General features: G+C 46.9%; 7 non-coding genes across 7 annotated transcripts; all 7 read left to right on the forward strand.

Annotated features, from left to right (window-relative positions):
* Nucleotides 1-6859: 6859 nt before the first annotated feature.
* LOC149440136 (U2 spliceosomal RNA) lies at nucleotides 6860-7050 on the forward strand. The gene has a single exon (XR_016307709.1). It is a non-coding gene; the product is annotated as a U2 spliceosomal RNA (small nuclear RNA).
* A 957-nt stretch (nucleotides 7051-8007) lies between these two features.
* On the forward strand, nucleotides 8008-8198 carry LOC149440137 (U2 spliceosomal RNA). The gene has a single exon (XR_016307702.1). It is a non-coding gene; the product is annotated as a U2 spliceosomal RNA (small nuclear RNA).
* A 957-nt stretch (nucleotides 8199-9155) lies between these two features.
* LOC149440138 (U2 spliceosomal RNA) lies at nucleotides 9156-9346 on the forward strand. Its single transcript, XR_016307731.1, has one exon. It is a non-coding gene; the product is annotated as a U2 spliceosomal RNA (small nuclear RNA).
* Nucleotides 9347-10303: 957 nt separating this feature from the next.
* On the forward strand, nucleotides 10304-10494 carry LOC149440139 (U2 spliceosomal RNA). The gene has a single exon (XR_016307743.1). It is a non-coding gene; the product is annotated as a U2 spliceosomal RNA (small nuclear RNA).
* A 957-nt stretch (nucleotides 10495-11451) lies between these two features.
* Nucleotides 11452-11642, forward strand: LOC149440140 (U2 spliceosomal RNA). The gene has a single exon (XR_016307755.1). It is a non-coding gene; the product is annotated as a U2 spliceosomal RNA (small nuclear RNA).
* A 957-nt stretch (nucleotides 11643-12599) lies between these two features.
* On the forward strand, nucleotides 12600-12790 carry LOC149440141 (U2 spliceosomal RNA). Its single transcript, XR_016307767.1, has one exon. It is a non-coding gene; the product is annotated as a U2 spliceosomal RNA (small nuclear RNA).
* A 957-nt stretch (nucleotides 12791-13747) lies between these two features.
* LOC149440142 (U2 spliceosomal RNA) lies at nucleotides 13748-13938 on the forward strand. The gene has a single exon (XR_016307708.1). It is a non-coding gene; the product is annotated as a U2 spliceosomal RNA (small nuclear RNA).
* Nucleotides 13939-14129: the final 191 nt, after the last annotated feature.

Genomic DNA, 14129 nt, shown 5'->3' on the forward strand with positions numbered 1-14129 from the left:
GAGAGACTAGAGGACTGCAGACATATGGCTATTGTTTGCTAAACTCATTACTGTAGGCTAGGTGTGAAATGTTTCCTCCTCACATCCATCTACCATTAACCCTGTCTTTTTTAAAAAATTTTATTCATTTGTGTACTGCCAACTTGAATAAAATTAATTAATACAAACTTAAAAATATCGTTAATATTGTAAATGGAGAAAATATATACAGTATGTTCTCATTTGACTCATTTAATACATAATTTTTTTAAACCTTAACACAATCGTAAATCTAGTAAGTAAAAATGTTAAAAAAAAATTTAAAAATGGTTTTGTTATTTGACATAAATTTAGCAAGGCACTTGATTTTAAACAGTTTCCATTCGTCTGGTTAGAAACCTAAAACATAAAAACAGTATAACAGTGTAGTATATCTAGGATAAATATGAATATTATTTTTTAATAAGCAATCTTTATCAATATTTTCTGATGTCATGAAATAAAAGAGGTATTCCACTACGCCTGTAGGCCTTCATAGAGATTGAAGTCACATGAAAGAGTGAACAAAAGGGGGATAGCTCAAGAGGACTCAATGACAATTTCTGTATCCATGTAAAAATTGCAGTCCAAAAGGGTGCAATTTTAGGGCAGGTCCATCAGAGATGAGATGGAGAAAGGTACCATGATGACCACAACCTCTCCAACAGAGGGGGTTAGCGTTAGTAAAATTTTGACCTAAACAAAAAAAAAAAAAATCAAGGCCCAGTTTTTTCTCCCATTTCTTCCAAAAATATGTAGCCGAAACGGAATACTCGCTTAACACCAAATTATACCTTTGGGATAATAAATTTCTAGAATCAGGAAGTGCATTACACATACGTTCATACGCTGTAAGGGTTTGTCTAGAGCGAAGTCTAGGGAGTAAAGACATAACAAAGTCATTCTTTATGTGTTTTCGCTTATGTAACAAAGGGAAAGGTTCCATATTTAGAGAGCAAAAGAGGGAGGGATAAAATGATGTACTCAAGAGCAAACTTAGCACAGGAAAAAAAATCCCCATCAGCACCCCCATGAATTGAAAAATGTAATATCCTCCCCTGTGGAAAACCATGGGTAATCCCCTAATGGGGCCAGTGGCGAAGTCTCAGGAGCATACAACCTGGACCCATTCATTCTGTCCCAGACCATCAGCTTACTGTCAGAATTTAATAAATATATGGTCCTATAATTAGCACAGTGTTGAGGTTCTTTCCTGGGCTTAGGCAGAATAGTAATATGAGTCCAAAGTCTTTCTGGGCCAATGAATTGGCTAAGGCAAGGGAGTTAAGGTAAGTGAGTTAAGGTAAGTACAGAAGGGACCAGCAAGAAGTGATAATTTTTCATAATACAGATTGGTGAAGCCATCCGGTCCCGTGCTTTTTCCCAAGGGAAGGGAGGCAACCCCCCCTTGTCAATTCCTCTATCATGATTGATCATTCAAGTTTTTCAATAATCGTAGAAGGCAATATGGGGCAGGGGAGTCTTTTAGGTAGTTGTGATTGGAATGAAGCTCTGCTGTCCACACTGGGAGGTGTACCAGGGAGGTCATATAGAGAAGCATAGAACTGCAGAATCAAATCATTAATTGAGTGGTAATCTTCCACACGACCGTCACACATTTTCAGGTTATGAAAATAGCTACGGCTGTACTGGATGTGTTTTTTGTTGTGTTCATGGAAAATTTTTGGTTAAGTGGTTATTTTCCTTTGTGCTTAGGCTAAGAGTAGCACATTGAAAAGTAATCTAGCAAGGGGAGGAGATGTCCTTCATGTAAGAGTAAACTGTGAAATGCTTAGAAAAAGCCTTTATGCAAGTATTGCATTTATGCTTTACTGAGAAAGGCAGCTTTAACTACTACTGATTTTCTTGCTTCTTTAATGGCTGAGTGAAGTGTGACCCTGCAGTCATTCAAGAACATGTTGCAGTCTTCTTTCCAAACTGTTTCTGAGACTACCCGCACAATACAGTTATCAGATTCCTTGGAAGCAGGGTCAGAACCTTATGCACAGTTTTCTGTTGTTCCTAGAGGATGATGGGGATGATGAGGAGGAATCATCATCATCATCACCATCATCACCACCATCATCACCATCATCACCCATCACCCATCACCCATCACCCATCACCCATCAACCATCAACCATGAAACATCAACCATCATCATCCTGGAGTGTGTGAAGTAAGGAGTGTGTGAAGTAACTCCTTAAAGCGAATCACACAGCCATAGGTATTAAAAAGGAGGAAAGAGATCTCTCCCTCCATGATATAAAGTACTTGTGTGTAAGTGAAGCAAAAGTGAGATGTTTACCAGTGCATTTGTCCATTTCAGACATGATAAAGAAGAAATGGCATTATCCTTAACGGAAACTGTCTTTTTCTATATCTTTCAAGAGAGGTTTGCCATTTGAAGAAGACTGCGCATGTATGAAACAAAGTACCTAAGGGAGACGTATTTTCCCAAGTGTTACAAAGCACAGATTTAGTCTTTGAAGATATGGGGAGTACGAAAGAGACAATGGACAAAAGGAAGGATAGATTTGTTGCTGAATAGATTATGGAATTCCAAAATTAATAATTTTAAGTCAGCAATGGCAGTCAAATAAATGTCAAGAAATCTGGAGCATGTGCTAAACCATCTTAAGGAAGGATCATCTCAGTGCATGGACTCCCAAAGGATGAGATTTTAGATTCCTTCCCGACATTCTCAAGAGATGTAAGGTGTACAGTGGATGCGTCTGCAGAATACATGCACATGTCAGCTATCTCAGCTGTATTGTCTAACTGGGAAAGAACAAGCTTATAGATAAACGCACAGTAGGGGAAATCCACATCAAAAGTTAGGCTGTGTGGAATCCCTTTTTCATGAGATTTCTTTTTTTGTTCAGACTTATAGTTACTTTTGGATCGCAACATTAAAAAGTCTGTTCCTATGAAGCATTAAAAAGTTCCAAATTGTTTTTTCTTTCCCTGAGAAGCTTGTAAGGGGGTGGGGTTGGTAAGGTTCAAGAAAAGAAAGAGGTATGGGCTTAGCAGAAAGGAAGATAAAGAGTAGTTCTTTACTTTACTCCTGCAAAGCCTAAAAATACTGATGACCCACTGCCTCTGGTGGGTGAAAGCCTACAGGCATTCCTTCCACAGTGGGAGAAGATACGCTGAGACTGTATATCCAAGATCTGGTCAGCAGGTAGTTATTAAATAGATTTAGCAGTTGTTCCCCCCCAAGATGTTTTTTTGATAGATGCCCTCATTTAACATTTGTGTTAAGCTGTGCTATGTTGTTCCCCCTTCCTACTAATTATTCTGTCTCTAAAGAAGGTTTAAGCAGAAAGAGCACAGGTAATATTTGTGTCCCCCTTGTGGTTTGCAACTTTTCTGGTTTGTTATTAATGAGACCATATTGGACACGTCCACCCAGGAAGGACCTGATATTACAGTTTCCTCCCTCCCTCCCTCCCTCCCTCCCTCCCTCTCTCTCTCCGTCATCCAAAAGTTGAAAATCTGCGCCTTGTGGCGTGGTTCCTGAAAGGCAACTGCTATAAAATAAGGGCTTCTTAAAATGCTGAGTGTACACTCTTCTATCAACTTTGTTCAACAAGGGGATGACAAGAAGTTAGCAATTAGCACACTCAAATTCCATGTTGCAGCTTTAGTGGTCTTTTTGGAGTACTCAGTCTTCTCTTGTCCCCTAGTTATCATATTCATGGACTTCTCTCGATCTATGTTGGTTAAAGTAAAAACATTAACTAAATGCGATCTTTTACTAGTCTTGCTAGCTTCAATGGATAAGTTCACGTTTCTCAAAGGATAAGTTCTAACACCCCCCCCCCCCCCATTCGAAAAAAATGCACATTTTATTTCTTTTTAAACATTTTGAATTTATTAATGTTGTGCAAAGGAGCCTGTGAGCATTGCACCAGTGATTAGTAGATCGCTGATGCCATGATGGTCTCCTTTAGATATGTAAAAATTTCTGCTAGTTGTATGCAATCTACAGCAAAGCAGATATTTGGACTGGAAACTTAAATGAAAACTGCAATCTGATTGCCGCAAAGGCAGCCGGGACTTGTAGGCACTCATTTACAGAACTGTATGAATGAGTGATGCGGCTGTGTGGGTTCCCCCCCCCCCCCCCACATGGTCACGCTGTGATTAAATCATTCATATAATATATATATATATATATATATATATATATATATATATATATATATATATATATGTAGACTTCTCATTGTATGTCCTGTTGGGGAGGGGTGTGTGTTAGGAGCATATTACATGTTCCAACCTAAAACTGGCTGAAAAATGTTCCAAAGATGAAGTGATCCTTTACCAAGTCTCCCTTTTAATCTTTGTATTCTGTGACCCTGAATTAGGTCACACTGAATACTGTTCTATTAATTGTAGTCACCTCTGCATGCAGAATTAGTGATCTACAGGTGTTCCTAGTCATAGAGCCATTTCTAATGGTCTATCCCAATAGGATTGTAATGAAAAGTGATCCATCCTTTGTATCAAAGGTATTGTTGGGTTATAACCATTTTATAGACATTAATTTGCCAACCTTTAGTTCTAATCCCATAGGGAATGAAAGAAATTTTAATTTGTTAGTGTGACATAAATGTTGCAGATGTGAGTATGAGAGGTGACCTGTAGCAATATGTAATCGTAAATGTAGTTTCAGTCCTTGTCATTAAAGATCTATACAGTCATAGGTATTCAGAGACAGATTTTCTTCAATTAACGTCTGAAAAGAGACCGATCAGCTTCCTAAGTGAGGAAATGGCACTTGAGTGCTAATAATATTTTGTCACCTATAACCTATACCTAATCAGACTTGGCCACCTTCCTGAAGCTGAAAAGAGAAATGCTGACATTTTGGCTTTATGACACCAGGGGGTCTCCGATCTGACATTGGGAGCTCCAAAGAAATATACATACATTAAAGTGGTATGTTTCATCACTCATAAAAGCTAAAATATTATTTGCAGAGAGATGAAAATACTTTCTTCTGATGTGGCACTCTTTGGGTCACATCGACATATAAAAACTGTATTTGTGGCTTAGTTAGACTGTCCTGCAAATGCAGGAAATTTTTCGGTGTCGCTGTATTGCGACAGCCAAACAGTGATTGTTACTGTTGTGATTGTACAGATGCGCTTGTGTTTGAAATACAATGCCTGATTTGCTGATGCAAGCCTGTCTTGGTCCGATTGACCTTGGGCAGTTCGTCACCCTGAACATCCTGTGGACGTGTATGTTAATACCCCTTTGTTCTATTGTCTGAGGATTAATGTCCCACCTATGTTAATATCCTTATAAATAGAGTACAAATTTATTTGGGTAGTGTGATTCATATGGAGATGGTCGATCGACTAACGGATTACAGACTTTTTCTGAGTTGCTCCAGTTGCAGGGTAAAGCTTGTTAAAGTTGTACTTCTTTGTTATTTCCTTTTTTTTTATTTTTTTTTTTTTTTATAGTGAATCGATATTCTATGTGTCTTTTCTATTTTTTGTATATCTGTAACTGTTTATATTTTGTACATATTTTATGCCCTTCCAACTTCCGTGATATTAAATATTAAAATTAATTAGTGACTTCTGTCTATTTAAGTAAGGGCTCATATCTTCAGAGAGATTAGATTGGATTAGATAGTATTTTAATTTAGTGTCTTTCAACACTTCTCCAAGGTTATTGCCAATCTGTAAGCAATTGCAGTGTGTGTTGGCACATTGTGTGCAGATTTTAAAGGTAACAGGTCTGCCAGATCGAGTTCTCTGAGTGGTGGCCCAGTAGGCCATTTTGTGGATAAGACTGTTGGTTGCAGGCTACCTTTTGTGGTGTTGCAGGCTACTTTTTGTGGTGTGTCTGTTGTGGGGTGTGTGGACAGTGGTAGTGTGAGTGAATAACCCTGGTTTTTCTGGATTGTTGGATAGCTGGAGGGAATCCTAGACAGGTGTGTGATAGCTAAACTGCTTTCTTTTGAACTCTAATTAGTGCACCATATTGTATATAAGATTTGAATAATGCAGTTTGGCCAGCCCTAATGATTGGAGTGGAGTCTCCATGTGTTGTTGTCTAAAAGGTAGTGTGGGCTGCGAAAGTATATCATGACTGGTTCTATATATGGTTCCATATATTAAGAGTTAAGTCCCTCTTATTTCTCTAACCCTAAATAATAGGTGCATGTGAACACACCCTGTCAGCTAATCATTGTGGGCGTTGTGTGCGCACGATCTCTAAAATGCATAATTTAAAACTATAATGTTAATTACAATAACACATATCAAAATTTACTGGTAAAAATATTTGCACAAGTTTATTATAAAAAAGTAGAATAAAAAAAAAAAAATCTATCTATCAATTAAGAAAATGAATGTATGTATTTTAGAAAATGAAATTATGGACTATTATTGCTAAAACTAATTTTTAAATTAAAAAAAGAAAATGAAGACATACACTCTGGTCGCTTAATATGAATATGTTATAAGTTAATAAATTTGCATTAATTTGAAATATGTAAATCATAATAAAATATTTAAATATTAATATAGATATGACAGTTTTTTTTGCTAATTTAAAAAGTTATCTTACAAATAAAGCATGCTATTTCTAATTTGAAAAATGATCTATTAATAATTGTATTTATTTATTTATTTTTTTAAACGTTAAACATTTTTCAATTAGTTTTAATTTGCTAAATATTCTTATTAGTCTTTGTAACTCAAATAGAGTTTAATGCTAAAGTATATGAAATGTTATGGCTGTTAAGATAAGTTATTAAGACAAGACTTAGTCTAATGCATTTGCAATCGTCGTCGTCGCCGCCGCGCGGTTAAAAAGTGCTTCTCGGCCTTTTGGCTAAGATCAAGTGTAGTATCTGTTCTTATCAGTTTAATATCTGATACGTCCCCTATCTGGGGACCATATATTAAATGGATTTTTAGAACAGGGAGATGGAAGAAGAGCTTGCTCTGTCCACTCCACGCATCGACCTGGTATTGCAGTACCTCCAGGACCGGTGCACCCCTCTTATGCGGTTTTCCAAAAGCAGACATAGAAGAAGAGAAATGACTACGACAAGCAGTCACTCTCCTTTCTTTCCCCAAGAAGGAAAGGAAAGGGCACAAGGTCACACCTGTGATGGGAGTGATCGAGGCCCATCCCAGTGGTCCTAACCAGCCTTGGCCTTGGCTCCTGCAGACCAGACGGCAGCCTGCTGGCTTCATTGTGTTGTGTGTTATTGTTGTTGTCCTCCTCCTCATTGTGCCTTATCTGTGTTTGTTGCTGATAACTCCTAACGAGGTGTGAAAAGCCTCATTCCATTAAAGGTGTTTTTAACCCTGGGTGTGCCTGTGTGCTTTTGTTTGGTGCGTGTCACTTTCTTGCTTTCATTCTTGCTGGGCTTGCCTGGATGGGACGACGTGCCCAATGGCCTGAAAAGAAGCGAGGAGAGTCAGCAAGCTCTCTGTCTCTCCATCCGAAGGAAAGCAGGAAGTCAGCTGGCTGGGAAGCCGAGCTTTCAGCCCGTCCGAAGGAGGAAGGAGGGAGGCCTGGCTGGAAGCAACCCGAGAGAGAGAGCTGCTGCTCTGCTCAGCTCGACTCTGGGACGGCCGCTCGAGCTGCCGCACGGATATGCCATGCCAAGGCCTGTGTCTCCCTCTAGTGGCCCGCCTCGCCCGCGTCGCCCTAGAGGCGGGGCCATGCAAACGACCGTGCTGCTGATTTCTCCCCAAACCAGCAGCACCTGCTGGTGCCCACTTGGGCTAGAGGAGGAGCAGACTGGGCCCAGGGGATGGAAGCCAAGTGTCCAGGGAGGGAGTGGAGGCAGGGGAGCCAGGCCCTGGGCCAGAGGTGTGAATTTTGGCAGCCCCAGCCACCTGGGAGAGCCCTGCGGAGGAGTGGGCCCCCTGCGGCCCGTGGAGCTCTCAGCGAGCCCGTCCCCTCTGCCCGTTCGGGCGGCCCTCGGGTAGGCCCGAGTTTCCGGTTATCGCTTCTCGGCCTTTTGGCTAAGATCAAGTGTAGTATCTGTTCTTATCAGTTTAATATCTGATACGTCCCCTATCTGGGGACCATATATTAAATGGATTTTTAGAACAGGGAGATGGAAGAAGAGCTTGCTCTGTCCACTCCACGCATCGACCTGGTATTGCAGTACCTCCAGGACCGGTGCACCCCTCTTATGCGGTTTTCCAAAAGCAGACATAGAAGAAGAGAAATGACTACGACAAGCAGTCACTCTCCTTTCTTTCCCCAAGAAGGAAAGGAAAGGGCACAAGGTCACACCTGTGATGGGAGTGATCGAGGCCCATCCCAGTGGTCCTAACCAGCCTTGGCCTTGGCTCCTGCAGACCAGACGGCAGCCTGCTGGCTTCATTGTGTTGTGTGTTATTGTTGTTGTCCTCCTCCTCATTGTGCCTTATCTGTGTTTGTTGCTGATAACTCCTAACGAGGTGTGAAAAGCCTCATTCCATTAAAGGTGTTTTTAACCCTGGGTGTGCCTGTGTGCTTTTGTTTGGTGCGTGTCACTTTCTTGCTTTCATTCTTGCTGGGCTTGCCTGGATGGGACGACGTGCCCAATGGCCTGAAAAGAAGCGAGGAGAGTCAGCAAGCTCTCTGTCTCTCCATCCGAAGGAAAGCAGGAAGTCAGCTGGCTGGGAAGCCGAGCTTTCAGCCCGTCCGAAGGAGGAAGGAGGGAGGCCTGGCTGGAAGCAACCCGAGAGAGAGAGCTGCTGCTCTGCTCAGCTCGACTCTGGGACGGCCGCTCGAGCTGCCGCACGGATATGCCATGCCAAGGCCTGTGTCTCCCTCTAGTGGCCCGCCTCGCCCGCGTCGCCCTAGAGGCGGGGCCATGCAAACGACCGTGCTGCTGATTTCTCCCCAAACCAGCAGCACCTGCTGGTGCCCACTTGGGCTAGAGGAGGAGCAGACTGGGCCCAGGGGATGGAAGCCAAGTGTCCAGGGAGGGAGTGGAGGCAGGGGAGCCAGGCCCTGGGCCAGAGGTGTGAATTTTGGCAGCCCCAGCCACCTGGGAGAGCCCTGCGGAGGAGTGGGCCCCCTGCGGCCCGTGGAGCTCTCAGCGAGCCCGTCCCCTCTGCCCGTTCGGGCGGCCCTCGGGTAGGCCCGAGTTTCCGGTTATCGCTTCTCGGCCTTTTGGCTAAGATCAAGTGTAGTATCTGTTCTTATCAGTTTAATATCTGATACGTCCCCTATCTGGGGACCATATATTAAATGGATTTTTAGAACAGGGAGATGGAAGAAGAGCTTGCTCTGTCCACTCCACGCATCGACCTGGTATTGCAGTACCTCCAGGACCGGTGCACCCCTCTTATGCGGTTTTCCAAAAGCAGACATAGAAGAAGAGAAATGACTACGACAAGCAGTCACTCTCCTTTCTTTCCCCAAGAAGGAAAGGAAAGGGCACAAGGTCACACCTGTGATGGGAGTGATCGAGGCCCATCCCAGTGGTCCTAACCAGCCTTGGCCTTGGCTCCTGCAGACCAGACGGCAGCCTGCTGGCTTCATTGTGTTGTGTGTTATTGTTGTTGTCCTCCTCCTCATTGTGCCTTATCTGTGTTTGTTGCTGATAACTCCTAACGAGGTGTGAAAAGCCTCATTCCATTAAAGGTGTTTTTAACCCTGGGTGTGCCTGTGTGCTTTTGTTTGGTGCGTGTCACTTTCTTGCTTTCATTCTTGCTGGGCTTGCCTGGATGGGACGACGTGCCCAATGGCCTGAAAAGAAGCGAGGAGAGTCAGCAAGCTCTCTGTCTCTCCATCCGAAGGAAAGCAGGAAGTCAGCTGGCTGGGAAGCCGAGCTTTCAGCCCGTCCGAAGGAGGAAGGAGGGAGGCCTGGCTGGAAGCAACCCGAGAGAGAGAGCTGCTGCTCTGCTCAGCTCGACTCTGGGACGGCCGCTCGAGCTGCCGCACGGATATGCCATGCCAAGGCCTGTGTCTCCCTCTAGTGGCCCGCCTCGCCCGCGTCGCCCTAGAGGCGGGGCCATGCAAACGACCGTGCTGCTGATTTCTCCCCAAACCAGCAGCACCTGCTGGTGCCCACTTGGGCTAGAGGAGGAGCAGACTGGGCCCAGGGGATGGAAGCCAAGTGTCCAGGGAGGGAGTGGAGGCAGGGGAGCCAGGCCCTGGGCCAGAGGTGTGAATTTTGGCAGCCCCAGCCACCTGGGAGAGCCCTGCGGAGGAGTGGGCCCCCTGCGGCCCGTGGAGCTCTCAGCGAGCCCGTCCCCTCTGCCCGTTCGGGCGGCCCTCGGGTAGGCCCGAGTTTCCGGTTATCGCTTCTCGGCCTTTTGGCTAAGATCAAGTGTAGTATCTGTTCTTATCAGTTTAATATCTGATACGTCCCCTATCTGGGGACCATATATTAAATGGATTTTTAGAACAGGGAGATGGAAGAAGAGCTTGCTCTGTCCACTCCACGCATCGACCTGGTATTGCAGTACCTCCAGGACCGGTGCACCCCTCTTATGCGGTTTTCCAAAAGCAGACATAGAAGAAGAGAAATGACTACGACAAGCAGTCACTCTCCTTTCTTTCCCCAAGAAGGAAAGGAAAGGGCACAAGGTCACACCTGTGATGGGAGTGATCGAGGCCCATCCCAGTGGTCCTAACCAGCCTTGGCCTTGGCTCCTGCAGACCAGACGGCAGCCTGCTGGCTTCATTGTGTTGTGTGTTATTGTTGTTGTCCTCCTCCTCATTGTGCCTTATCTGTGTTTGTTGCTGATAACTCCTAACGAGGTGTGAAAAGCCTCATTCCATTAAAGGTGTTTTTAACCCTGGGTGTGCCTGTGTGCTTTTGTTTGGTGCGTGTCACTTTCTTGCTTTCATTCTTGCTGGGCTTGCCTGGATGGGACGACGTGCCCAATGGCCTGAAAAGAAGCGAGGAGAGTCAGCAAGCTCTCTGTCTCTCCATCCGAAGGAAAGCAGGAAGTCAGCTGGCTGGGAAGCCGAGCTTTCAGCCCGTCCGAAGGAGGAAGGAGGGAGGCCTGGCTGGAAGCAACCCGAGAGAGAGAGCTGCTGCTCTGCTCAGCTCGACTCTGGGACGGCCGCTCGAGCTGCCGCACGGATATGCCATGCCAAGGCCTGTGTCTCCCTCTAGTGGCCCGCCTCGCCCGCGTCGCCCTAGAGGCGGGGCCATGCAAACGACCGTGCTGCTGATTTCTCCCCAAACCAGCAGCACCTGCTGGTGCCCACTTGGGCTAGAGGAGGAGCAGACTGGGCCCAGGGGATGGAAGCCAAGTGTCCAGGGAGGGAGTGGAGGCAGGGGAGCCAGGCCCTGGGCCAGAGGTGTGAATTTTGGCAGCCCCAGCCACCTGGGAGAGCCCTGCGGAGGAGTGGGCCCCCTGCGGCCCGTGGAGCTCTCAGCGAGCCCGTCCCCTCTGCCCGTTCGGGCGGCCCTCGGGTAGGCCCGAGTTTCCGGTTATCGCTTCTCGGCCTTTTGGCTAAGATCAAGTGTAGTATCTGTTCTTATCAGTTTAATATCTGATACGTCCCCTATCTGGGGACCATATATTAAATGGATTTTTAGAACAGGGAGATGGAAGAAGAGCTTGCTCTGTCCACTCCACGCATCGACCTGGTATTGCAGTACCTCCAGGACCGGTGCACCCCTCTTATGCGGTTTTCCAAAAGCAGACATAGAAGAAGAGAAATGACTACGACAAGCAGTCACTCTCCTTTCTTTCCCCAAGAAGGAAAGGAAAGGGCACAAGGTCACACCTGTGATGGGAGTGATCGAGGCCCATCCCAGTGGTCCTAACCAGCCTTGGCCTTGGCTCCTGCAGACCAGACGGCAGCCTGCTGGCTTCATTGTGTTGTGTGTTATTGTTGTTGTCCTCCTCCTCATTGTGCCTTATCTGTGTTTGTTGCTGATAACTCCTAACGAGGTGTGAAAAGCCTCATTCCATTAAAGGTGTTTTTAACCCTGGGTGTGCCTGTGTGCTTTTGTTTGGTGCGTGTCACTTTCTTGCTTTCATTCTTGCTGGGCTTGCCTGGATGGGACGACGTGCCCAATGGCCTGAAAAGAAGCGAGGAGAGTCAGCAAGCTCTCTGTCTCTCCATCCGAAGGAAAGCAGGAAGTCAGCTGGCTGGGAAGCCGAGCTTTCAGCCCGTCCGAAGGAGGAAGGAGGGAGGCCTGGCTGGAAGCAACCCGAGAGAGAGAGCTGCTGCTCTGCTCAGCTCGACTCTGGGACGGCCGCTCGAGCTGCCGCACGGATATGCCATGCCAAGGCCTGTGTCTCCCTCTAGTGGCCCGCCTCGCCCGCGTCGCCCTAGAGGCGGGGCCATGCAAACGACCGTGCTGCTGATTTCTCCCCAAACCAGCAGCACCTGCTGGTGCCCACTTGGGCTAGAGGAGGAGCAGACTGGGCCCAGGGGATGGAAGCCAAGTGTCCAGGGAGGGAGTGGAGGCAGGGGAGCCAGGCCCTGGGCCAGAGGTGTGAATTTTGGCAGCCCCAGCCACCTGGGAGAGCCCTGCGGAGGAGTGGGCCCCCTGCGGCCCGTGGAGCTCTCAGCGAGCCCGTCCCCTCTGCCCGTTCGGGCGGCCCTCGGGTAGGCCCGAGTTTCCGGTTATCGCTTCTCGGCCTTTTGGCTAAGATCAAGTGTAGTATCTGTTCTTATCAGTTTAATATCTGATACGTCCCCTATCTGGGGACCATATATTAAATGGATTTTTAGAACAGGGAGATGGAAGAAGAGCTTGCTCTGTCCACTCCACGCATCGACCTGGTATTGCAGTACCTCCAGGACCGGTGCACCCCTCTTATGCGGTTTTCCAAAAGCAGACATAGAAGAAGAGAAATGACTACGACAAGCAGTCACTCTCCTTTCTTTCCCCAAGAAGGAAAGGAAAGGGCACAAGGTCACACCTGTGATGGGAGTGATCGAGGCCCATCCCAGTGGTCCTAACCAGCCTTGGCCTTGGCTCCTGCAGACCAGACGGCAGCCTGCTGGCTTCATTGTGTTGTGTGTTATTGTTGTTGTCCTCCTCCTCATTGTGCCTTATCTGTGTTTGTTGCTGATAACTCCTAACGAGGTGTGAAAAGCCTCATTCCATTAAAGGTGTTTTTAACCCTGGGTGTGCCTGTGTGCTTTTGTTTGGTGCGTGTCACTTTCTTGCTTTCATTCTTGCTGGGCTTGCCTGGATGGGACGACGTGCCCAATGGCCTGAAAAGAAGCGAGGAGAGTCAGCAAGCTCTCTGTCTCTCCATCCGAAGGAAAGCAGGAAGTCAGCTGGCTGGGAAGCCGAGCTTTCAGCCCGTCCGAAGGAGGAAGGAGGGAGGCCTGGCTGGAAGCAACCCGAGAGAGAGAGCTGCTGCTCTGCTCAGCTCGACTCTGGGACGGCCGCTCGAGCTGCCGCACGGATATGCCATGCCAAGGCCTGTGTCTCCCTCTAGTGGCCCGCCTCGCCCGCGTCGCCCTAGAGGCGGGGCCATGCAAACGACCGTGCTGCTGATTTCTCCCCAAACCAGCAGCACCTGCTGGTGCCCACTTGGGCTAGAGGAGGAGCAGACTGGGCCCAGGGGATGGAAGCCAAGTGTCCAGGGAGGGAGTGGAGGCAGGGGAGCCAGGCCCTGGGCCAGAGGTGTGAATTTTGGCAGCCCCAGCCACCTGGGAGAGCCCTGCGGAGGAGTGGGCCCCCTGCGGCCCGTGGAGCTCTCAGCGAGCCCGTCCCCTCTGCCCGTTCGGGCGGCCCTCGGGTAGGCCCGAGTTTCCGGTTATCGCTTCTCGGCCTTTTGGCTAAGATCAAGTGTAGTATCTGTTCTTATCAGTTTAATATCTGATACGTCCCCTATCTGGGGACCATATATTAAATGGATTTTTAGAACAGGGAGATGGAAGAAGAGCTTGCTCTGTCCACTCCACGCATCGACCTGGTATTGCAGTACCTCCAGGACCGGTGCACCCCTCTTATGCGGTTTTCCAAAAGCAGACATAGAAGAAGAGAAATGACTACGACAAGCAGTCACTCTCCTTTCTTTCCCCAAGAAGGAAAGGAAAGGGCACAAGGTCACACCTGTGATGGGAGTGATCGAGGCCCATCCCAGTGGTCCTAACCAGCCTTGGCCTTGGCTCCTGCAGACCAGACGGCAGCCTGCTGG

The sequence above is a fragment of the Staurois parvus genome, unplaced genomic scaffold (genome assembly GCF_062004578.1).
Source record: "Staurois parvus isolate SC_StPar_1 unplaced genomic scaffold, SC_StPar_1.0 ptg001110l, whole genome shotgun sequence".
Taxonomy (NCBI): Eukaryota; Metazoa; Chordata; class Amphibia; order Anura; family Ranidae; genus Staurois; species Staurois parvus.